General features: G+C 40.5%; 1 protein-coding gene across 3 annotated transcripts in view; it reads left to right on the top strand.

Annotated features, from left to right (window-relative positions):
• The window catches only part of LOC108872990 (interleukin-1 receptor accessory protein-like 1), a 266,950-nt gene that overhangs the window by 177,466 nt on the left and 63,935 nt on the right, over positions 1–25,549 (top strand). The gene's annotated exons all lie outside the window — the stretch shown is intronic.

Below are 25,549 nucleotides of genomic sequence, written 5' to 3'. Positions count from 1 at the left end.
AAACCCTCCCACTTCTAGCAGGCTTTTAATGTGAAACATCTGCAGGAAGTCAAAGTACAGCATAGTAGCAGCGATCACAAATAATTAGTGACTGAGAATAGTATTTCAATCAGTTAAAAAAACTCATATCAGTGAGTATATAATGAGTAGACAGTGGAATTATTGCTGTGAAAGTGTACATTATGCTGAATTCACAATGTCAGTCATTACAGTTTATTAGCTTCTCTTAGGAATCAGCCTCTATTTGTTGCCGGCCAAATACCCAGCAATTCTTTGAGACTTTGAGCCATTATTTGAATGCCAGACAATTTATGGTATTATGCTTTTACTACATTGTACAGCAGATATTTGGTACCAAAGCAGTTTAAGACAATGCCTTGCTTCTGCTGGTATCTACTCATGCAAACATTTTTAAGATATATCTCAGAGATTTCTGCGTCATACTAACAAATATGTACCTCAGCTTGTCATAGATAGTGTTGTAATATTTATGTCTTGATCTCGTGTGTCACAGCTGTGTTTCGATGCAGCACAGATTTGACTTGAAGCACCCAAACAGTGTTCAGTGCAAGATTTTCATTTAGGTCTCTTCACCCTCTTTGGCCCTCTCTGAATGGACCTTGAGAAAAACAGGATGAGTCATTCGTTACGTCTGTGTTTGAGAAAGAAAGTAATTCAGTGGGTATGAAAGGCATGTCTGCTGCTTTTTCTCCTCCTGTCCTATGGAGTGCTTCTTCATTGTACGTGCGCTCATCAGATCTTTCTTACCTATATTGTGCAACGTGAACGCAGCTTGTGTTTGTTGATCTATGAGTCAGTAATGAACCAAAGTGGTACTTCTGAGAAACCATACATAATCTCCCTTCACATTATCTTCACATTTCTGATGCTAACATTACATCAAATGATTGCCTCCAATTCCACCTCGCATTGGTAGTCTGTGGTTTGCTTTAGCAGCTTTTGATGCTGATTTGGGGCTCATGGGAAAATTCCCGCTTTGTGCCTTATTGGGCGAAAGCTCAGCTGTTGGTAGAAGGGAAAATGGGTCATGATGGAGGCTTCCTTTGAAGTAAATTTGTCATGGGTGATGAACACAACTGGCTTGTAGAGGTAAGAGGTGGCAATCAGAAAATAGGGGGAAATGATTGTAGCTTTGAATTGATGATAGATAAAAGCCTCTCCAGCGTTTTTTTTTTTTCATCTGATTAAGTGTATTATAGTGGATGATGGTGGTTTTCAAAATCCATTACATGATGGTTGAGAGAACAAGCAATACATTTCCAAAGAAAGAATACAGACTTTTTTCTTTCTTTTTTTTTTTACTATGTTTACACTCTTTCATGGATTTTCAGTTTTGTAGCTTTCCAGACCTTCATCCCCTTAGCTGACTGTATCAGATTGAATTTCCATCTTGATTTTGATTTTCAGAGAATGAGGAGCACCAACTGGATTTTTAATGTTCCTTGCTCCACCTATGCAGCTCTGTGTACATAATATATGAATTCATATTTGATTATTTGCCTGTACAAGCCCCTATCACTTCCTCTTAATGTTGGGCTAGTGTGCTTTTGTCATCCACAGAGAGCCCAGTCAAACACGGTGTATCCCTTCAGGGTTGTGGCAGTTTTTTGGAGGAATTTTAATATTCATACTCTTCCATGAAATATAGAAGCATAAATGGCTTCAGCTGACAGTTAATTAGGCAGGTGAGAGGGAGAAAGCGAGAGGAGAGGGAAAAGGCAAATGTGGAGAGACACTTTTCAAGCTCTTGTTGTGGAACTCAAGGGATGAAGAGAGAGAACAGAGGGTTCTGTAAATGGGGGGGCCCAATTAATCAGCACGCACTTTTCGTCCGTGGCTTGCTCCCTTTTTTGTCTCCTAATGGATGTGGTTCTTCAGTTATAATTGATTAAATTTAAAATGCTTGATTAAAACATGTTGTGTAAATGCTCTTCTCAGCCCTCGGCAGGCATGTCTTTCTGCTGCTTTCTCTGTGGGACAGATCAGATACAGTTTGGGTCTGTAATTCAGTCTGACAGTTCAATGCACACTGCTTTCACTCTGCCTTGCGCAGATGTAGAATAATTGACTGCAGTCTATCCAAGCAGACTAACTGCAGTGCAAGTCTGCTTCTAGTAGACTGCTAATGCATCCGATTTGTAAACACTAAACGCTTTGGCAACGGGCTGATTCATTTCCCTAATGCATGAACATGTTTGTGTTTTCCCTGTTGAATGAATGTGCAAAAAACTGCTTTTGTCACATCTGTGTTCTTGAACACGATCCAACAAGGGGATTCAAACCAACTTCCACAAACAAACCTGCTTCTTTAGCCTTTACTCTGCTGCCGCTGCCAGGTTTGATTTGTTATAATGCTGCTTTCTACGCAGAGCTGACATGTCACTCCCAGCCTCACTCGCCTACCTATCCTGACATTTTATTTTGGGTTAGATCGAATTTACGACCACAGTGGCACTCTGTTTGTGATGTTCATTCTGGGCAAGTTCCCCTGTGATCTTGATTGGCTGTTAAAACTTCAAGCCCTTTCAGCTGCCTCCTTCCTCGGGATATCACACTTCATCCCCTGACGCTTGACATTACGACACCGCAGCGAGTTTGCTGAAATTGCAGCAGTGATGGCGTCTAAACCTCTTCGCTAAACTCCTGCAAAATTCACATTTAAGCTCACACATGACTGCTCAACTTTAAGAAGCCATCCACCTCCGGATACCGTTCTGCATCACCAGTCTGTAATATGAATGCATCCCAAGAGTTGTTTCATGTCGGGGTAATTGAATTGATTCACTTTTGCCCCAAACTGCCTTGTCTTCTTGTACCTCAGTTAGTGATTTGCTTTGTTTCCCACAATGCCTTTTGGGAGCCTTTAGGGGACATGAGTGAATTTGTTGTTTTCAGGCAGAGATGGGCAGTAACTCAGCAACAAATTGTGAACACAACAAAGGGTCAAAGGTCACTGTTACACCTCAAACTGAAAACACAGCCTTCTACTCCATTTAGGATGCTGTCCAGGGACATATTAGTATTAGTGGTTTGTGAAAGATTGTCTCCAGAGAGGCTTTTTTTTTTAACTCTGAGATTAGATATGTATTGTTGTTTTTGGAGGTTGTTTTGTCTTATATTTTTGAATATCTAAATACACTTTAAGTTCTACTAGTATTAGAGTGCAATAAAGACTGTTTCATGAGTGTAAAAAAACATTTGCTTCAAGTTTAAGCACATCTTTACATCAGAGAAGTGGAGGTTTTTATTGATTTTATTAATGTTCTACAATTAAATATGTGTGTAATGTTAGGGTGTTCACATACTTTTGGCCACATAGTATAGCATTGTTATACTTTGGGCTTTTCTAAACAGAATTACTGTGGAAAATTAGTAAAATTACAGATAAATTAGTTATGAAATTATGGTTTTAATATCAGGTTAGTAGTATACACATGCTGGCAAATATGTTTCTGATGAGGATTCAGCATATTAATTTATAATTGCTACCAATGCCTAATACAAAAGGCATTCTTTTAATTACATAGTTTGAAAAATCTGTATCACTTGCTCTCACAAAGGCTCATTGTAAAAATCCCTTTGTTCCTCTCAGCCTTACTATAACAATCTGACAATCTGCACTCCTCTCAGAGGTTGAGCTTCCTCATTTATTGGTTGGTGAATAATAACAGTGTAAACTGGAAATTGGTCTTCAGTCACTCATCGGAAGGAGTTACATTGTCTAATGATATGAGTAGAGGATACCTCAGTCAGAACAAAGCCATTATTATCCTGAATTGACTCAGTGTGTGCAGCCACATCAAATTAGACTTTGCAGTCCTTTAGTAATGATGAGGTTAGCCACAGCAGCATTATACTATTTTTGTGCAGGTTAGGTTGCTATGGGACTCCAATTTCCTGTAAGCCAACACTGAAACCCTCACAAGCTGAAAATCTAGACTGAGAAACTTAACAAACTCAAACCCTTCTTTGATTAATTCTCAACTTTCTGTATTTTTTACATCCTCTGTAGAGGAGAGCACCATTAGGAAGAAGTGATGGACTGCACTTAGACAGCAGACAAAACGTCAGCTTTCACCACACTGAAAGAATTTAGTTGAAACTCAGTCCAACAGATGGTTTTGAAATGTATAACCTTTACTTGACTTTATCAGTCTATGAATGTTGATCATCCCATTATCCTGGAACACATTTCTTCTTGTTGCTGTATGGATTTGATCTTCTTATGGTGTGATGTTTGAGATCCTCTCACATCAATTCCGGCACCATTTTCGATATTTAATGATTAATATTGATGTCCTGGATGTCCTGCCGACAAACTGCAGTGGGATGAAGGCGCACCATACCAGGTGGACATGTGTGATAGATCATGTTCAAGGTAAATACCAAGAGTCCTGGAGAGATAATGTAAACATCGAAGGGTCAGGAAGACATGATGATTACATGATCGCACAGTTTATTGATTTTAGTTTTTTCTCACTTAGCATAGGAATGCATTGTCTTCAGGAGACACCACCTTCCATCGAAGTAATACGATATAATACATGAAACATAAAACAGAAAAGAAAATTAACCTTAAAAGATATTTTAAAAAATGAAATAAATACCAGGTCAAGATACAAAAGTATCATATATTCCAACATGGACAGCTGCACAGACCTTGACAGATAACAAAATTTAGATCACATGGACCTTCACGGTTTTGAAAATGCAAATTTAGGCTTAAGGGTGCTATATGTAAATGTTTGCTATCCACACTTAGCCAGTGTTAGCATTATCCACTCATAGATCAATTCTTTGTGGCTGAATGTGGTTTCTTGCTGGGACTGGGTGCTGGTGGTGGCCATGGTAATAATGGCAGTGTGTGAAGAGCTTCAGCCATAGTTACATTTACTGTTCCATTTTCAACATGATTGACAAAAGGTTAGAATATGATCTCTGGGCAGCACTACTTCTTCATCCTTCTATGTTGGACTTAGGGCAGACTGGATGCTTTAGTGACCCACCCACCTGGGATAGACCAGGGATAGCTGGTTAGCATGCTAACTTCAGTGGATATCTCTGCAGTTCTATACATAGACATCTTTAACATAACAGACATAACATCAAAACTGTAATTTACATTCTGTTGATAATTTTGAAATGTTTCAAACTAGAATACTGACATATAGCACCTTTAAGGTGCAAGTTGTAAAATGATGAGTGCTGAAGGTTGCTTACATATTTGTAGTTTGGTTCTCGTAGCTTGTTTTTCACTTTCTGGATTATCAGAGAAATTACCTGTACTTGTGCTCGGGCTTATATATGTGACCTAAATGATTTGGCATAAATATTTACATTACTGGAGATGGTTTTCTGACAGTGTGATGCTCATCAGAAGAATTTAATACTAGTTCATCTGTTGATTTTGGGCTAAAATTACATTTTTACTGTTGCAAAATCCTGTAATTGGTCTGCTTTTGTTTTCACACTACAAACAAACTGCACCAAAGTTCAACTGACAGCTTTTACACCAGCCTAACATACTGGCAAATGCACCTGAGACTGTTTGAACACCACCAGATAAGTTAGGTGTGAAAGCATGCTAAGTTTCTGTCAAGTTTTTCTATAGCACAGGACAAGGGTTAGGAATATTGGGCCTAATTTACATAACACTACAATAAAAATAACTTTGTGAAAAGGCAACATAAAACATTAAAACCTAAACCCACACAACTTGGCTTAGACGTGCAGAATTGACACTTATTATAGCTGAGGCCCCTTGTGTTTGTTTTCACTTTAACCCCAAAGCCAGCCTGGAACCAGACTCGAGTGTTAAAGCCACTCACCAGCTTTTGTGGCACAGGTACTGACGCCACACGCTGATATTTTCCCACGCAAGTTTTAAGCGAAACACATCTTCAAAGCATCGCTCAGTACAATGCAGCAGCTCTGTGTTAAATTCGGTACATTCTGCGGCCAGGGAAACATCATCTTCTAGCTCACATTTAGCTTCTCTTGGGCTTTCGAGCCCGGAAGTTCTCATAAAACCATGAGACACATTTTAGCTTCACACACACACACACACATAAAGAAAAAAAGGGGAAAGTCTTAACACAGCACAGCCTGAGCAACACCTATCGTCAATATCACACACACTCACTCTCACATACACTCCAGCCATCCCTCTAAATGTCACAGGCTCGGCAGAACGCTTCATCGATGCCAAAGGTTCAGAGGCCCTGGGATCAATATTACATCATTTCTCTCAATTAGGGCATATTTATTCCCCTCAAGTTATTGTACATCTGCGAGCGATCCTATCTGCATTCCTGGCAAGTCTCCAGATGAGTCAAGGCCCTGGAGGGAGGAAAAGAAAGAGCGAGATAAAGATGGCGAGAGAGGGGAGGAAAGAGATTGAGAGGGGAATGTAGGTAGAGGGACTTTGGGGCGAAGAGTCGGAGCGAGGGGGAAAAAGTGAGCAGGATCATTTAAGATTCACAGAGGGGATGAAATATGATGGTGTCTTACCTTGGGTTATTACAGATGAAAGTGGATACAAGACGGCACACTGTCCCAAATGGTTAATATGCCCTGTAGCGTGGAGACATAAATCGTGACTGTCATATTAGAGAGGAAGGTGGGAGGGGGTTGCTGGTGGTGACTGGAAGGGATTCTTGGGAAAGGGATGCTCCCATTAATGTTTTACATAAGTACTGTAATGAAGGGGACTTGTCTGTGCGAGCGATTTGCGAGACCTGATCGCCCCACCGGATCGACAGAGGATAATTTTCCTCGGTAGTTGAGGAAACTCACCAGAGCACAACCACAGGGGGCCGATTCACATCCCAGATTGTGACTGACCTCAGAAGTCAACCGACACCTGCCCTCCCCCGCGCTCCTCTTCCCGTCAGCAGCTCCCCACCTGCAGCCTTGTACCTGTCTTGGCAAACTAAGAGGAGAAATGGCTGAAGGCATTTGCTCTCCTTAGCAGAAAATAGCATCAAGAACTGGCCAAGGCACTTGAGATATACTGCCTGTTGTCTGTGCCAGCAATGCATCCCGTCTCTGTGTAGACCTATTCATCATAAATTGGGCTTTGGCGTGTAGTTTACAGAAAGTCTGGGGTTGTTGTTGTTTCTATTTTTAAGTTTAATGGCTAAAGTGTTCTTACGTTGCACCTGCATGTAGCTACTCAAGAAGGTCGCAGGACTTCTACCTCTGTCAGATTTGTAACCTTTTGCAGATCAGTAGAGTATAAAATTGTTTGGGTGGGGAGAAGAAAACTTGACAGCGATCTTGACAGTACACTCGTCTGCCAGCTGATTTATTTATTTATATCACCATTACTGCAGTGGTATAGTCATACTGAATGCAGTTTTAATGACAGTGAAAGCAAGGATGATGGGATTGATTGTTGTCAGCAATCAACTCTCTCTCTTTCTTCTCTAGCGTTAGTCAGTGCGATTGTATTATGTAGGATGTTATTTGCTAAAGATAGGAAAGGACAGAAGAAAGTCAAAGGTCAAGCTGCTGCACACATCCATCCATAAGACGCCACTGCAGTACTTCCACCCACTTGTTTGGATTACGCTATAAGTTACAGTCCACCAAAGGTTAAGAGCTGTGGAGTAGCTTTTAAGGCTGTCAAAGCTGCAGAAGCGGTGTGTGTAGGACCTTACTGTATGTTTCGGTACAACAACCCCTTCAGGCACTTGCTCTCCGATTGTTACTCTGGCGCCTTTGGGTTTGCTACAGCACAGTGTAAGTTTAAAGCCACAGGGGGGTTTTTTTAGTGTTATCATTGGATTTTGCTTTATTTAGCCTTTTTCTGACTCATGTCTTCAGTGCTTCCACAGCACATGCACTAACAGAGTGCAGCCTATGCAGTTCACCATCCAGCTGTTGCTCCATCAACAGCTGTGTACTTCACATCTGAGCTGGAATTTTAAACTGACAAGCCTCTTCCTCCACGTACACATACATTACCTCGTTTCTGCTTTCCAGCATTGTCATGTATCAGTGGCTTCTGCGTGGTAGCGGCATTACACCCTGTCTCGATAGTCTCATTCGAATGCCGGCATATGGATTACCGACAGTGGGAAGGCTCGCTCTGCGGCTCGCTCAGCACTGTGTGACAGCTTGGCACCCAAGAGCCACCTGCTTTAAATTTAAACGCACCTTTTAGTGTGGCAGTTAAGCGCAGCGGTTTTTACAGCCATCAGATTAGCCTGCGGTTTAACCTCAACACGGCGGTGTCACCTTGCTGTTTTGTGAGCCACTATTGAAGAACTTCAAGGCGGAGGAGACAGTAATTTGCTCTGGTGACTTGTAGAAAATCCCTTTTCACTCTAATTTCTGAGGTTGTTAGGTTGTTTTGTCTTTTTCTCTGTACAGTTCTACTTCACCCCTGGACTTAGTCGAGCTTTTTTTCTCCTGAATGCTAAGAGAACCAGAGTAGCTTGCAATTTTGTTTCTCAAAAATTTATCAGCCGCTGCTGTAAAGCCAGTGCAACAGCAAAAACCCACAGCCAAAATGCAAACCCTGCAAACTTTCCCCTCATCATCATTCCCTTGGCAGCGCATGTGTGTTGCCTGGTTGAACTAATTGCCCTTGCTGTATTTCCAGCCAAACAGGTGGCCATATTGGTTTCCTTCTGGCTGCATTTATGAGACTGTGCTTCCAGGTTGGACAGAGATGACAGCGTCTCCTCTCCGCCCAGAGCGTGACCTTGGTTGGGCGACAGTCCCTGTAGCACTGTCTCTGGTCTCACATTGGTCTTTTGGGCCAACTTTCTGATTGCGTGTGTGCTATTGTGCATGCGTTTGTGTGTGTGTGTGTGTGTGTGTGTGTGTGTGTGTAAGAAAGAGAGAGACAGAGAGAGATAGAGCATCCTGTGATGTCTAGCCAGAGAGCTAGAGGGGCCAGGAGAGGAAGGAGATGACGGTGGCAGCAAAACTTTGGCAAGTGACACATACTGTAAAAACACATGAGAGCACAGATATATGATGTCATGATACAGCTGCCCCACACGCTCACACTTTCACACATTTGTGCACATACATGAAAAATAACACAAGTGGGAACACCAGCAAATGTTCACACAGCCACACGTTCACACTCACACACACAAAGGTCTTATACAGCTTTTACCACCTCACATAGTCACCTCAAGGGATTCGTATGTGCTAAAGCAATTTGATATGGTCAGACTTGTCTTTCTCCACACAGATAGAGCATCCGCCCGCTTTGTGTTAGTCCATTGTATCTACAGTTGTGGTCCTCTGTTTGGTCTGTGGGCGGTCATGCTACAGGGAATAAGAATGTGTCAGATGAAATGTTGCGGATATTTGTCTCATAACTGCTATGAGTCAGGCAACACCTTGTTTCTATACCTTATGTAAAGAAACAATATTTTTTCCTCAGCTGTGGGAGGGATTATGACACGCTCAGATAGGCCCTGACCTCTCTACAGACCAGAATAGAATTAAATAAAATAGAGTTGAAATGATAGAATAGACTTTTGTTGTTCAACTTGACATGTCTTGCACATTAGTTATTACTAACTGTTGTAGGGGGTTAGGAATGCCCTTATATTTCACCCTCTTTATTATTCTATTTAACCAGTACATTTATTCTGTTCTGTGTCAGATACAAACCATAGTCAGAAAAGTAGGGAGAAAAAACACTCACTGTAAGCAAATATGTTTCTCTGCCTTTTATTTTTCTTTCCCCAATCTTCTACTTCATGATGAATCATGGGAGTGAGAGAACTCATATTTCTTCCCTCTGAAAGGGAGAGAGAGGGTTTACTGTACTATAGCTAGAGTTATGCTTTTAGCTATAAAATTCCTTATTTGTAGACATTTTTTAAAACTGAGCACTGAAATTCATATACTTCAGTTTAAATTCAAATGTGGAGCGCCCACTATTGTTGAATATTTCAATAATCCTAGTAATTCCCCTTTAAACCCTTTGTTTTTTTTTAATCCAGGGTCACAGGTGCAGGTTTAAATTGAGCATTTCCCCAGATAAGTGGGACAAACAGGGACAGTTGTGATGTTACTAATAAAACCTTATGTAGTTGAAACCAAACCCTTGTTTTCTTTGTTACAGAGGGATTTTGTGTGTTCTTTTTTTATTTGAAAAGATGTTTGAAGTAAAACTCTATATATAAAGGCAGAGGAGATATTGTATTACATTCAATTCTTATAATTCACATCAGTACCGGTGGAAACTGCAAGCCACTTCTATCACACAGTGAATAGAGTAAATTAAAAAAAATGTTTTCAATTATTGTATACATACATTTGAATATAATTCACTACCATATTACCACTGTATCTCAATTCCATACTACATATTAGAGCACTGTAATTTAGTGATAAAGAAACTCATAGGAATTCTGATTATAGTAGAAATGATGTAATTTAGTGCACCTTTTCTTTGTTTTTTGTTGCATTATGTTAGAGATTACATTGTGGCAGAACAGAGAAAAGACATCACACAAACATAGAGCAGTTGTACTCTGCTTGCTAGCTGGCATTGTTAGATAGACTTAGTTTTGTCATTTTCCCTCTGTTGAATTCAATCAGCACATACAGTAGTGTGCAGTTGGGACATAAGCTTATGAGCAGACAGTTCCCCCCTGAGCATTTTGGGTGAGAGTCACGAGCTGTACTTTGCCAATATGAAATTCTGAATTGTTACTTCACAGCTCAACATATTGCTTTTGGAAGGTACCAAAATGTTCCCAACAATGAAAACCAAAGTGCCCAGAAAATGCTTCATTGTAAAAAGATTTCATTTCTTTTTCCTGCTTCTTGCTGAGAGAAACCTCAGCCTCGATGCCAGCTGTCTTGGCAGCGCCCAGGTTTAATCTCTGAGACTCAGGCTAACTGTAACATGGAAGCCTCCCTCCATTTTTTAGCAGACACACACCAGACTACTTGCTCTCCCTGCCAACCACAGGCCAGATAGAAGATATTGAGCATCCGTCCATGCAGTGACACAGTATTGATATTGATTTCAATTATGACAGCAACATAGCTAAGACAAAGTGTTTTGTAGAGGACTTGTGCATCGGTGGGTCCCTGGTCCATTAGTTGCTGCTGCTGGTGGTTTGATTAGTGGAACGGCATCAATAGCAGACTTTTAAGGGTTTCTTTCTTTTTTCCTCAGTTTTTTTTTTTCCTTTCCAAAAATGAATTGTCTCTTGGAGGGCTGAATTTTAATTTTTAAAAAAAGCCCTTGAATTTTTTTTTTTTTTTTATCAATATAGCATCTCTGTGTTTTTAACCCTGACAGCTCTGCAAGACATAAAGGGTTGTGAAGGAAGTGGCATAAAATGCTTTATTCTCTTACTCTTCTTCCATCAGTTCCCCTCAGATGAAAGAAAAGGAAAGAAGACAGAGTCAAAACTGTGTGACCGGCTAAGATTAGGCAACAACAAAAAGCTACTTTTAAGGACAGTCAAAAGATCATCGTCATGGTGACATGCTTTCATGAGGTTTGTCCCACTCTAACACTATGGACAAAAGCTGCTACTTTTCAGTCATGATTGGCTGCTTTATACCACTGTACTGCACAGGATCCATTTACATTGTGCGCACTCTGCCTGGCACAGTTTGGTGATTTCTTTTTCTTCTTCTTTTTTTTTTTTTTTTACAACTGAGGAAAGTTTCCTTCCTCGCTCACAGACTGCCAGCACACAATCACAGCAGCGCAGACACATAAAAACAGACAGAGGGGGTAGTTTTCCAAACAAACAGAGAACTCATTTTGCTTCTCCCTTATTTCTTCTGTTACTGTCTCTTCTTTTGTGATCTTCTCCCCCCTCCACCCCTCTGTGGTGCTCATATTATTCAGACAAATAATGATACAAATAATGTTCCGTAAACAGCCACAATCATCCAGATCCAATTCCATTACTCACGTCGAGCTCTTGAGTGTGATTGTCTGCTGCGCTTGTTACAAGTGCAGTGTATTATTCTTGATGTGAAGGGTTTATATTCTCAGGTAAAATAATCTCAGGGTGAACTCTGGTGCGGTAAATGTGCCTCAGTTGTCTATTTGAATCAAGATTTGGCTGCTGATTATGGCACTGTCAGGAAACCTGCGCATACACAAACAAAATACAAAACTTACCCTCTAACCTGCAGTCAAAGAGCAAACATCCAGAGAAGCCAAACTCACCAGGACCACGGCTCAACACGCCGCCAAAGCCTTCTTTCCCCTTCTTCTCCACCATCTCAAGTTCCAGGAGCAAGCATCTTCTTCACATCACTTGCACATTTTCTTGTTAATGAAGAAAAAAGTTGCTGTGAAAATTCAAACTGTTATCAGGCGTTGCCACTTGGGGCCGTCAAAGTGCAAAAGTGCCCAGTGCAGCTTTACCAAAAGGCATTAAAGTCAGAGCTTATGCTCCAAAGTTCCACCAACAAACATGTTGAGTTTTGTTTATTTGGCAAGTGGAAGTAGAACTTGGCCAAGCTGTCTTGCTGCGGCCTTGCTTTTGTACAGACAGCTTATAAATTGAAAGTGGCATCAAAGTATCATAAAGAAATCAATTCTAGAGGAAGGGCAAAATATGGATTGTATTTATGCCGCCTGGCAGATTTATTTTTGCATGACATTTATGCCTAAATAGTAGGTCCACCTTTTAATAGTGAGTTGTAGTCCATTTGTGGAATCAATAACTCGTCTCCAGCCACTGTTAGGTGGAGTGGATAAGTAAGGTTTTCCCAGGATAAACTTAATTAGCCCATTTCATGGAAGAAGCAGGTGGCGCTGATATTTAGCACGCTCCGTTTTTTTTGGATGTGTGAAAGAAAAACAGCACTAACCTATCAACACCAGGCAGCTTCAGAGGCCCCAGGCTGTGAATTAGGGTGCTGCCAAGTCGCCCCTGCGTGTGCATGTGTATCAGAGTGTATTCTGTAGGTGTGTTTGCAGTGCTGTATTGTATAAGCTGTGCGTGTGTGTGCATGCGCGCGTGTTGAGTGTGTGGATTGTCCCAGTTTAGAGGACCCAGAGCTATGACTCATCAACTAATAAAGCAGGATGCAAAGGGGGGAGTGTGTACGTGCATGTGTGAGAGTGAGAGAGAGAGAGACAAGCACGCCTGCGTGACTGTCTGTGCCAGTATATGTTTATGCTTTTTGCAAGTGTGTGTGTGTGTGTGTGTGTGTGTGTGCACTCATATTTTAACATGTGCAAAAAGGGAACTAGAAGCACGGCAAGAGTGATTGTGAACCATGGGAGGTAGAGCTTTAAGTACTGTACCTGGTACCCTTGCACACACACACACACACACACACACAGATGCACAGTTTTCTCTTTGCTTCCTTTTCCATCAGTTGATACAGAAAATGAATACAGTTAAATGCTCAAACAATGTTGCATCCACTTGTCATTTCCCTTGTCACAACTATTAATTTGTATGATGTGTGTGTGTGTCCTTCATCTTCACTGTGCTGTCAGGTTTGTGGTTGCTCTTTCTGTTACATTACACTAGCTGTAGTGTTATGAGCAGCTGTGGATTTGCCAGCTGATGTTTCTGCTCGTAACATTTTATGTTTTCACGTCGATGCTACATACATGGCTGCTACAAAACTAATAGAGACAATAATTTATGTTAATTTCTGCTCTCAGTGTTTGTTCAGTTGAAGCTTATAGTTCATTAGTCACCATTAAATACAGTTTACATTATTATCAGTGTTCTGCAGAAAACTCATTAAATATACTGGAGTCCATTTTCGGCACGCTGGACTAGTTCCAACACAGAAAACAGAATAATAGAGCAATGCTACATGGAGCTACTTATCCATATTGCTAAAAAAAATAATGTAGTGTATCACTGTTGACTATGAGTAATGTTAATCGTAGTGAAGGAACTCATCTAAATACATTTAATTTGGCCTCAATGATAGTTGCTTATTTATGTTTTAGTATGGGTTTAGCAGCGGCTATCCCTTTTTCGTAGTCTTTTACGCCAAATCACCGTAAAACATACCGTATTCAGTATTTTGGCGAGTGTTCGTAGTTTCTCAGCCCGTGTATTTCAAACATAACTTGAAGGCAGCATGTCTGACAGCTGACTGAGAGAAAGCAAAATATCACACACACACACACACACACACACATACACATACAAAGTACCAGGCCACTTTTCACAGAATTTGTCTCAATCTGACAATAGGTTATGGCTTTTGCTGTATAGATTTTTCCCTGTCAGACAGGACGTCCAGGAGACACGTTCTGACGGGTTTGTCATGGCTGTTACCATCTGAACTTGGCTTTTACCAGCTAATGTTAGTGATTACTTTCTAAAGGTGGGTAATAATGTCAGCTAAAAGTCAGTCATGCTGAAAAAAATTGAAAAAAAAAGAGTTAGAGGTAGAAAATTTAGCTGAGGAGAAGGCTCAGTCCAAATGCTTTATTTATATTTTATACAGTACATTCATGTGCACTCAGGGTCAAGTAGTGCTCATGGGCATAGGAGTAAAACATCAACCAAGTACCAAACCAACCAAGAGGAGTCTACTCACTGAGCTCCCCTCAAAGACACTCATCTTAAACAAGCATATCTTGTCAGAGGGCATATAAATCAAGGGCATACACCATATTACGCTCAAACACTACGTCATTTTTTTATCTTTTCTCCTCAGAAGTGGATGACTCATCAGGTGAAAGGCAGAACCAATGCAGCCCCAACAGCACGAACAGTAAACAGCGAATCAAATTGGATCGTGCCGCTCATGTGTGTACGTGTTTGCGAGGTTCTGCGGGGTTTTCCGCCGTAATTGAGACGGCTGCGTATGCCCGCACCCGCGCCGCATCATCATATCTCCCGTGTTATTTTTTCTCAGGGAGCATAATGCACCGCATCTACACTCATCCAACAGCTGTCAATCATCCCACGTCTGGTGGAGAATACCAATGCATGTTACCTCCTGGGGTGCTTTGTGTGTGAAGATGTGTGAGTGGATGTGAGATCACTGGGTTAGAGATTGCATAGTGGAGCGGTGTAAAGCACACACAGGAGAAAGCACAGGGTTTAGTGGAGAAGGATAGACGACCACCACAGGCCTGCTTTATATCAGCCATGAGGATTGGTTTCATATTACAATATAATGGTATTGGTTCAACCCACTTAATGAGTCACATCATTTCTTATGTTGAAATGGGTTCTCAGGAATTAAACGATATGAAGGAATTGTTGAATTAATGACCAGCTCTTACTGTATATAGCCATTGCCTTAAGCGTAGGGGAAAGAATAAGAACTGTTGCTTTACTGGCTGAATGCAAAAAAATGTAGGGTAGACAAGGGTGAAGTACAGGTATGCAGACAAAAAGGTCCCCAACTTTGAGCAAGTTCTACTTATTCTCTCCAATCTTGCCATATATACAGTATATAATGTAGCTCCACCTTACATACATATGGATGAATCTGCCTCCTTTAGGAGACTTAATTTGCATCAAGACAGTCCCTGTTTATCATTTTTCCCTCATAGCTGAATTTGCATAGATTACCATTAAGATTTCAGCCCCCTTTTGTGTTCATCCTCAGGTAGATTATGAATCCTAAAGTGAAGACGGTTCTTCAAAGCAGGAGAGCCAGCTCTGTTTTGACTGACCATCTAGCATAGCTCCCAGGCTCGAGTGGTTTGTTCTCCTTTGGGTTATTTTTGGGTCTCATTTTTTGGAATTTAAGTTTTGCCTGTCCTACTTACTGCATTCCCCAAAGTGAACTCGAGGCCTTTTTCAGCCTGATCCAGATTCCTCTCTCTCTCTCTCTCTCTCTCTCTCTCTCTCTCTCTCTCTCTCTCTCTCTCTCTCTCTCTCTCTCTCTCTCCCCTCTCTCCCTCCTCTCTCTCTCTCCCCCCCTCCCTCTCTCCGACTCTCTTCGACTCTCTTCTCAGCCATCTGTTCATGCTTGTGGCATCTCTCTATCTGTCTTCCCTCCCCGTCGTATTTCACTCTTCTCATCTCCACTCTCCCAACATTTTATCACTGCTCCCTCTTGTGTAGCTTTCCTTTTGCTACCTTGCCTATGTTTGTATCACATCATTAGCAGCCTTTGTGCTCCTTTCTCACAGCATTGTTGCTCTTCACTTTCTCTGGTACATTGACACATCATTATGTCCAGCCTGTATAATTTCTCAGTGTCGCTATGCACAGATTTCTCCAGGTGAAGCAACGGCTATTCCTGTAGCAAGAGAGCACAGTTTAGTATACTGGGAAACATCCTGAACCAATGAGTGTGAACAGGGTGTCTTTGGTGAATTCATGTATTATATAATATAATTAACAGGAAATAACGTGATTGTGATTTACAGTAGTCTAGACAGCAACTTAAAGGATCATACAGAAGTTAATGCCTGTCAAGTGAATATTGATATGTAATGTCATTTGTCCATTTCTGCTGAGATATAATGCAGTTTCTATTTTTCAAATCAAACATTAAAGCTGAAATGTAATTTGTAGTTAATGGGGTTGACCAAAAAATAGGTTTGGTTCTTAAAATTTAGCATTTAGTAATGCTTTTTTAAGCAGTATATATTTGATAGAAACCATCCCTGTTGCCATAGAAGGACATCAATACTGGATGATTCTGCAAAACACTGGATTATATTCACTGATGTGATAGTTAAGTGTATAAAAATCTCATGTTTATGGCAAATACACTGTGGTTTGGGTCTATTTAAGGTTAAACAACTACAACACTTGGTTAGTGTTTTGGTTATGGTTGCTACACAGTGAAAATGGTAAATTCATCTGGTGTATAAAACCAGGTCCAGGGACTATTTGACTTTCTTGGGTATGTGAGAAAGACAACTCCTTTGGGATACTCATGTTATTCTCTTTGTGCTGAATTTCTTAGAAGGGGAGTAGAAGTGGAGTTCTACTTGGCAGAGCTTCACATGCAGAGGGTCTGTAAGTCTGTAAAAGCATAACAACGCATTTTGTCCAGTGAGGACTGAAGTCAAACGCTGTACGTTAAAAACAACATCAGTCATTGGCATCATTCTAGTCCAAACGGCATTTTAACGTTTATTTATTTGTTTGATTGATGGTAAATGTTTGTGTGGAGAAAGAGCTTATTTTACATATATAACACACAAGACATTATTATATGAAACATATTTCAGACATGTGTTGAGTGTTGTTTCAGATGGCTTATATCTCTTTTTACAGCGGATTTCCTCTCCTTTCTTTCTTTTTTCCTTCTCTGAGAGGGCGCATGACATTTTGATTGACAGGTGAAGGTATACGCATCAGCAGGTATCTCTGATCCATGTTGTTGGATTATGTCCGGATGATGTCATCACACGTGTTACAACCTACAAACTGCAGAAGCTGTTGCCATGGAGATCCTTCTTTTTTTTTCTTCTTCCTCTTCTTCTTTTTTTTTTTTCCCAGTAGTGAAATGCGGTCAGCGCCTGAAGCAGCGAAATGAGTGTGTCAACCTGCATAAAGGCAAAGAGCAGCACAGTAGACTGCCTGTGCGTCTTTGTCTTGCGTATACGTGTGTGTATGTGTGCAGAAATGCATGTGTGCACTTCAGTGACATTTCTGCACTCAGCCCCCACTCACCTCTCCTCACTGACAATCTAAAACCCACTTCTGTAACGTCTGGTTTATGCTATGCAGAGTCTTGACTCACACAGTCTGTTGACTGGAAATAAATGGGCGCTATTTATGTGTTATGTGCTGGCTGCTAAAACTCAAGAGGAACATCCAAGGTCTGCTTGCTGTAGTGTGCCCCCCCCCCATCGGTGAGGTTTTTGAAGGCTGTGAAATCTGCCTGTTGGGCCTGATGTATTCGTGTCATGTGGGATTAGCTGAGCGTCGTGTTGTGTAATCTCATAAAGTGTGTGCGTCCATATGTATGTGTGCAACCTTAAATCGAGGCGATTTTTCTAAAAGAGGTGCGGATTATTGTTGCAGCGCTCAAACACATCCTTCACAATGTAAACCAGCAATGTAAGCTTTAGAAGTTGCCTAGAACATATGGACACAACATAATTGTTACACACTGAGAGTCTCTTGGCTGCCAAGAGATTTGTATTTGTATTAATAACGAGATTCATTTACTGAGAGGTAACAAAAAGTGTCATTTTACATACATGAATATTCACTTGGACTTTGCCTGCACTTAACCTTTCATTTGCTCTTTCTCTGGCTTTTACGCGGCCTCGCAAAACCCCCCTCTCCCACCTCTTCCTCCTCCTCTGTTATTGCCATCTGCAGCAACATTAAGTCTCTTTTGATCAGCAAGGGGTAATCATCAATTACACATGCAAGTGCAAATGCGCGTACAACTTAATGGACTGCACTTTCCACTGGATTTAGACGCGTTGTTTTCTGAAACAGTTGATGGTAATTATGGCTCCATTTTGTCACGCAGTGTGAAAGATAATGGTTCCCAATGTTTGTCCCCAAATCTTTGCTGCAATTATAGCCCAATGTTAATCAATTTCACCGCAGAGGCAAACAATGGAGAACAAGCCTCTTATACAACTGAGGTCACGAAACAATGGAGCAAAGATAAAAAAGAAACTTAGCCAGGAGTTGTTTGGCACTGCAGCTAGGGAAACACAAAGAGCTCTTATGAATTGCTAAATATACACATTATTCACTGTGTCTGTTGCATACAAAGAAAGGATTCCCTACTCTGCTCACAATTAAACATAATATAAAAACGTCCATCTTTTACCTTTTTAGATTCTTTCATTGGCGTAACTTTGCTACTTACCTAATATGCTAGAAAATCAAGGAGGTAATAGGAGGCTACCTTGAAAGAACTAATGTATCTAACATGCGAAGTACACTTTGCCTCTGTGAACATGACCTCCCTCAGGTGTTCAAAGCCACGGCTCGACCCTGACATGTCACCCACACCGTACTGGAGGTCTCCATCACTTTAATGGGCTGTTAAGCATCATTACAGCCTCTGTGACTTTAGCTAAAACACAGCCAAGGTTATTGATTCAAGGTGTTCCGGCAGGCGCGTGCGTCACCGGACACAATAGCAACTGATTTAGGGAGTGATGGGGGGAAGAAAAGTTAAGCAGGGAGGCATTAATCAAGGGGCGGTACAGAAAATTTGCAATTATGGGTTCACGTCGAAGATGTATATAGGCAATAACTAAATGAAAGGACCTTAAGGAGGCTAGTTATGGGTATTGATTGAGATTGATCTGGTCTTTAGTGTTGTTATGATACTCACTGGGACCTCTTGGGACGTACATACAATCTGTTTCACCTTGTAAGGTCAAGGTTTCAGCTGTCATTCGTTGGCATGCAGAGTAAATCAACCACCAATCTGGGACAAATAGTTGTAGACATTATACTGGGAGGAAGAAATCTCCTCTGACAGCAAGCTCCATCCTGATTGCTCTCTCTCTCTCTCTCTCCTTTTTCGGAGCCGTCTCATTTGGTGTGTTTCGACGTGCCTCTTGATACGTCACCGTGTTTAATGCACATCATTTCAGATTTAGCGCCCCGTTTAGCATCCAGGTCAGTATCATGCTCCACACCTCCCTCCCTCCCGTGAAGGCAAAGGGAGACAGAGCTCAATCAGTTCACCAGCTTTGGGTCAAGGTCATGGCTCACTTAGCATTATACACAATACATAAATATACAAGCAGGACAGCCAAGAAGAACTAAGACTTAAGAAAAACTTGACTTTTTCTCATCACTTCCTTGCTACTATTAATGTGAGCGCATACATTACTTATATAGCAAACAGACAATATATGCATAAATGGTTTAGAAATTGAAAGACAGCTTTAAGAAGCTTTTTAAAGATATGCATTGATTTGGTTACTCTGAGATTTTATGAGTAGCTGTTCCAAAGTCACAGCAACAGCAGCAAAAGCACCATAACCTTTGGTTTTGATTAGCATTGTTTTTAGCAGGCAAGCATCTACCCACACATCACAGCCCGCTTTGAGGTGTAGGATATGAAAGTTTAATCCTGCATTCATTGACTTTTTTTAACCAGAGGGGGCAGTGGAATAAGCTGATAACACAAAACTAATGCAGTTAGTAAGGCTAACATTTTAGCAAACAACTGCTTATTTACAAGTGAAACGGACACAGAAGCATTCACAGAAGCAACATGAGCATTCATTTTGGTTGCGTTTCTGGTCCGATGTCAAAAGAAAGTTCAAAAATCACCCTTTTTTCTGGTGTCCAGCAACTCCCAAAAAGAAATATCTGGGTATTTAGCTTGCTAAATGTTCTATTATGTTCAACAGCTACTTGCTAACTTCATTTTGCAAATGATTTCCCTTTGTTCTCATTGAAATTGTATGTTTTTTTTCTTTTCTACCACATCAGAAGTGTTTCTGATGTTGTCATGCTATGGCAACTCTCTCGAATTGTATATAGCCACAGGTAGAAATTGACAGAATTTGAAGGACTTTTCTATCGAGCCAAGGACAGAAAATTCCGATTATCCCTGGGTTTTAGCAGCGGGGTTATAATCTTCCCGCCTGAGGGGGAATGGCTCATTCATGGTTTCCCCTTCTAATGCAGTCCACACTTTACAGTTGCATTACAGTATAACAACACAGTAATTCATAGTGATAAGGGTGCAGTAGTGCCTGGGGTCGGTCTGCCAACTGTAGGGAGTGTGTGTAATTTGATCTGATACTCGGGGCTCTTTTTGTGAAATGACAGTACAGAGGATTGTTGTTATGATTCACTCAAATATATTTACCCCAATTTGTCAATCACAGCCCTAACTAGTTACATGATCCATTAGGTTTTTTCTGCTTCACATATTCTACCAATTTTCACCATAATTATTGCCAAAATATATCTTATGTTGCCTCAGATTTGACAACACTGTTGACCCTGTCACCAGCAGAAAGCACCATGACACTTCCCATTTGAAAGGCTTTCCTCAGGCCTGTTTTATTCCTAGCTTTTTATTGAATAGCAAGGCCAAAAGTGTGTCATTGATCCTTGAGGCCGACCTACAACTTCTGTATTGAGTCTGTTCTTTCTTTAGGAACCCCCTGCTTCTCATTCATACTTTTTTACACTTTCAAATCTGGGAACTTACTTTTGCAAGTAAAGTCTGTCACACTGTTTGCCAGTGAGCAGCTGCAGCTGAGGGACATGTGGCATGTTCAAGGGTCCTGTGCAGTAGTTGGTGAGGGCTGGGACACTGTTTCCCTTACTCAATGGTTTGACAGCAGTGTAATCTAAATTTAATGCTGTAGACACTTCTTCATTATTATTTATTAAATCAATACTGTGAAGTCCCCATAGCTTCCACTAGTGCCTTTGTTGAATATTTACTGAATACCACACTGAATTTTTTTGTTTCTCTTCCGGTCAAAGGTCCCCCTCTGTACATTTTTTACTTGCTCCATCACCTTTTTAACACCTGAGGTGTTTGAGGGGAATTCATATTGATGTCAGTGCGTTTGGTCAACACTGGTTGCTTTCAGGGGTTATCAAAAGAGAAACTTTAATGTCCTCCAGTGTACTTGGGGGGGGGAATGTTGTTTTGAAGTTATGGTCTAAGTAGATTGTTAGTGCTTTGGAAATGTTGAACTTCAAAGTGACCCAGTTTTTCAGATAGCCCTTTTTGAGTTTTTCATAAATCCTGCTGCAGTATATTGAAATTTGACCAGAGTCCTTATTATGGAATACAGATACAATGAAAATGAATGAATCTGCACAGCAGCTGATTACACAGTAGTCTCTCAGACAATAAGGCCTGCGAAGGGGTCGCTAGGTTCGACCAGTCCAATAATTTACCCTGCACTTGTTGTAATAACCTTCTTTGGAGATAGTGAGCAAACAAAAGTATTTCCAATTAACAGAAAATAGGAGCTGCAACAGTGTGTTACTGTAGTCTGGCAAAAGTGCGTGCAGGGAGGAGTTTGTTTAAAAAGTCAATTTGTTATGGGTCAGACATTTTGGGGAGCTGATGAGATTGTCAGGACATTGCCTGCTCAGTTCAGCTCAAACTGAAACATTATTGACCACTGTAAGCTTTTAGTTGAACTAGACCTGAACTGTGCAGTAGTGTCATTCAAATAATAGTGGGAGTTCAAATATACAAATGTATTTAATGCACAAGATGTGTAATTCCATATGGACACAGGAAATACAGTGTGTTTCTGATGGCAGGCGTCTGTTTAAATTATATATTAGAACATCTAATGACAACTTAAAGGAAGACTGTGTAACCTTTGTTAGAGAAAATAATACATTTCCTTTCTTACAAGTGATAAGTCAAATACATCATTAACACAACACACAGCTCACTGATTAAATACACTCAGTGATTTGACCCCTACAGCCCTAGTTGGGCTGGTATGACCAGTAGCATGTTGTGGCTAATGTTAGCTAATGTTTGCTAATTTTAGATCTGTACAGTATTATTGTGTAACTGACATTGCTAAATGAAGTCTGCTGCTTCTGTGACTCCTCTCTACTTAGACTGCTGTGCATTAAATTTAGTCATGTTACAAATAAATATTTGAAGGATTTTATCACAAAATAAAATAAAAAATAAATAATATAAAAAATAAAAATAAAAAATGAAGTAAAAACACAGAACCTCATCAGGAGACATCATTTGTTGTTTCCTGCCCATGGTCCCATTCCACTCACTACTCAAGTCATCTAATGATGGTGTCTTTAAAGCAACAAGTGCTAGGGAGTCCTTGGAAATTAAGGTAAATTTAATGTTCCATTATTGTGTAACTGACTCCTCTGGCTCGTTATAGACAGAACTGATATAATCTCAATTTAACTGGCTATGAACAAACTTCAAAAAGTAAGCGTCTTTCTTTTGTTTTTGATAAGTGCTATAGGTGTCATAATGCACTCCTGACTTGGAGAATAATAGACTCACTAGAACCTGGTGTATCATTTCCTCATGTAAGAACACCTTGTCTTTGAGTGCCTCATAGCATTAAGTACTGATCAAGGTCTCATTTAATGATACTTTGTAACACCAAGGATTCTCAACCTGCTTAGCAGCATGAGTTCTTCTGTCTCACTGGTGATGTTGGCAGACCAAGGCCACAGCTATAACAGACAAGAGAATCTAAAGATTGGTGTGTCAGACTTCATTATGTAACACAGGAGGTGATTTAAATGCTGCTTTTGTTATTTGTTCACCTTGCAGTATGAGCTTTTAAGTCTAATGTCATTGCCAGTGCTTAGATATTGACTTTGTCTCTGGTTCTAAGTGAGGAGTCATGCATGTGTTTTGTATGAGAAAAAGAAAATCTCCACATAGCTGTAACTTTTTGCCATAACCGTCATGAGTGGATACAGGATTAAAGCAGACCATTAGCAGAACCGACCACCACCCCGGTGAGTCGTAATTGTGTTTCTTTTTTTGCCTCGTGGTGAATTGATTGAATAGTACCTGTTGAGCTGGGAAGCAGGAGGTAAGGCAAAGGATAAACAAACATTAGTGATTATTGGCAAAAATCCACATGAATAAGACTTGATTGAGAGGACAGGTAAACAGCAAACAGTTGGACAGCAGGAGCTGAGTTTGCGGCCACTGTTTAATCAGACTGAATTCTGCTACTGAAAGCTGTTTCATGTGCTAAGTGAGATGGCAGCTGAGGCTTTTGATCATTACAGCGTGGTTTTAAATATATGAGTTAAAACAAATATGCATCCTAATTTTTCTGTCCAGGCCCATTCTTGAGAGTTCCTGTTGATTTTATATGAGAGAGTTTTTTTTTTGTTTTGTTTTGTTTTTTAATTATTATTTGTGTCACACGTTACCTGGCAACTGGACTGAAGGGCAACCCCAAGTGTCTAATTGCTCACCAAAGAGTTCTGTAGCATGCATTCAGCCCAAATTATTCTAAGGCAGACATCATTAAATCCTTTAAACTCACCGTGAGCCTTTAAGCGCGCTCGTCTGGAACTCTTAGGTCCACTTGTCTGGCTGATAAGACCTTTATGAGACTATATTTCATGTTTTACCAGAGCACCATAGAGTGTCAGGGGTAATGCGAGGTGGCATTGATATAGGAGTCTGGTTTGCACAGATTACAGCGCAGTTGAGAAAACAAAGGAAGTAGATTATTGTAATGGCGACATTCGTGAGGCAAAGCAGCGCCGCAGGTCTGCACAGGTTTTCACTTTAATATGTAAGGTGCCCTGTTTGAACAAATGGGGAAATGTGATCTGTTTATAATATTTTGACATTGCACCCCTAGTGTTATCTAGCAATGCAGATAGTTTCAGCTTTATGCGTCGAGGGTTTGAAATAGCCTCCACTCAGGCACCCACCATCATCCTAATACAAAGGAGACGGATGGAGCTCACAGCATTGAAAAATTAAAACCTTTACTTTCTTTGACTCCACATAAACAATGTCTGGATTACTCCAGATAATTTACAGACAACAGCTCCGTGTTTGGAACACTGCAAATTACTTTCCATCCACCTCCATTATATTGGAATGAAGGAGGAATCTCAGGGGTGGATATCTGAAAACCTCTGCGCTTGAAACCAAAAACTACACTTTCAGCATGGCTACGTGCCGCTAGGGGAAAGTGGAAAAACATGTTTGTGATTCCTGTGAACTAACTTTTTAAGTATTAAAAGGTATCAGCACCAGATTGAGATTCAGGAGAAGAAAAAAAAGCAGAGATTGAGAATAAAAGCACAAGGCTAACATTCCTCTTTATTTGTTTTGCACAAATCCCATGACAAGACCAAGACCAACAATGCTGTAAGCCATTTTTCATTGCTGTTTTACTTCCTTCCTCTATCTGTGGCAGTCAACCCCAAGCCCATTTGTTCCTACTGAAATAAATCTTAAAATATAAAACAGAAACAGATCACAAATGTATATGTTTCATTCCAGTGATTTTCCTAAACAGTTGGACTCTATAGTTTCCAACAAACGTTACTCTAACAGGAGTAAATTATGTATTTGTCGGGGGCTGTTTTCAGCTGCAGAGTAATACACATTTGCTGAGCTAGTGTTGAGCAGGAAAGTGCATGTGGGATTGACACAAAATAAACCATAGTGTCTGCGTTCTTTGTAATGTAGGGACATGTGACTTAGAGCAAGGACGTGACTCACTGATGTGTTTTTGAACAACAGTGGAGCTCTGCACAGAGGAATAAGATGCATCAGGGTTTGGTTACACTGGAGGATCACTCACCCGGGAAAAATCCAGTACATTGGCTGCGAATTCAGATTTTGTTGTTGCTTATTTATCATCACATGTGATATTACTATGTCACAAATAAGTGTACGAATTTTCTTCCATGTTCTGTTATTGAAACCTTGTGGCGCTCATTAAAATACAATCTATTTTGTATTCAGTCTGAATAGTGGGAGGACACTGATTTCTTATTGTGCTTATACAACAATGTCAAATGTCAGTTTACTTTCCATTAATCTATGAAAATTAATGAAGACACACTGATATTATATACATGTTTATTGGAAATAAAGAAGTTTGAGAACAGGGGGTGAGCACACTGTCATGCTGTTTACTGTATTTATACAGGCACCCACCCACACCCAG

This window comes from Lates calcarifer, linkage group LG7_2 (genome assembly GCF_001640805.2).
Source record: "Lates calcarifer isolate ASB-BC8 linkage group LG7_2, TLL_Latcal_v3, whole genome shotgun sequence".
Classification (NCBI taxonomy): domain Eukaryota; kingdom Metazoa; phylum Chordata; class Actinopteri; family Centropomidae; genus Lates; species Lates calcarifer.
The sequence above is the reverse complement of the archived record's forward strand: the minus strand, read 5'-3'. Positions and strand labels throughout refer to the sequence as shown.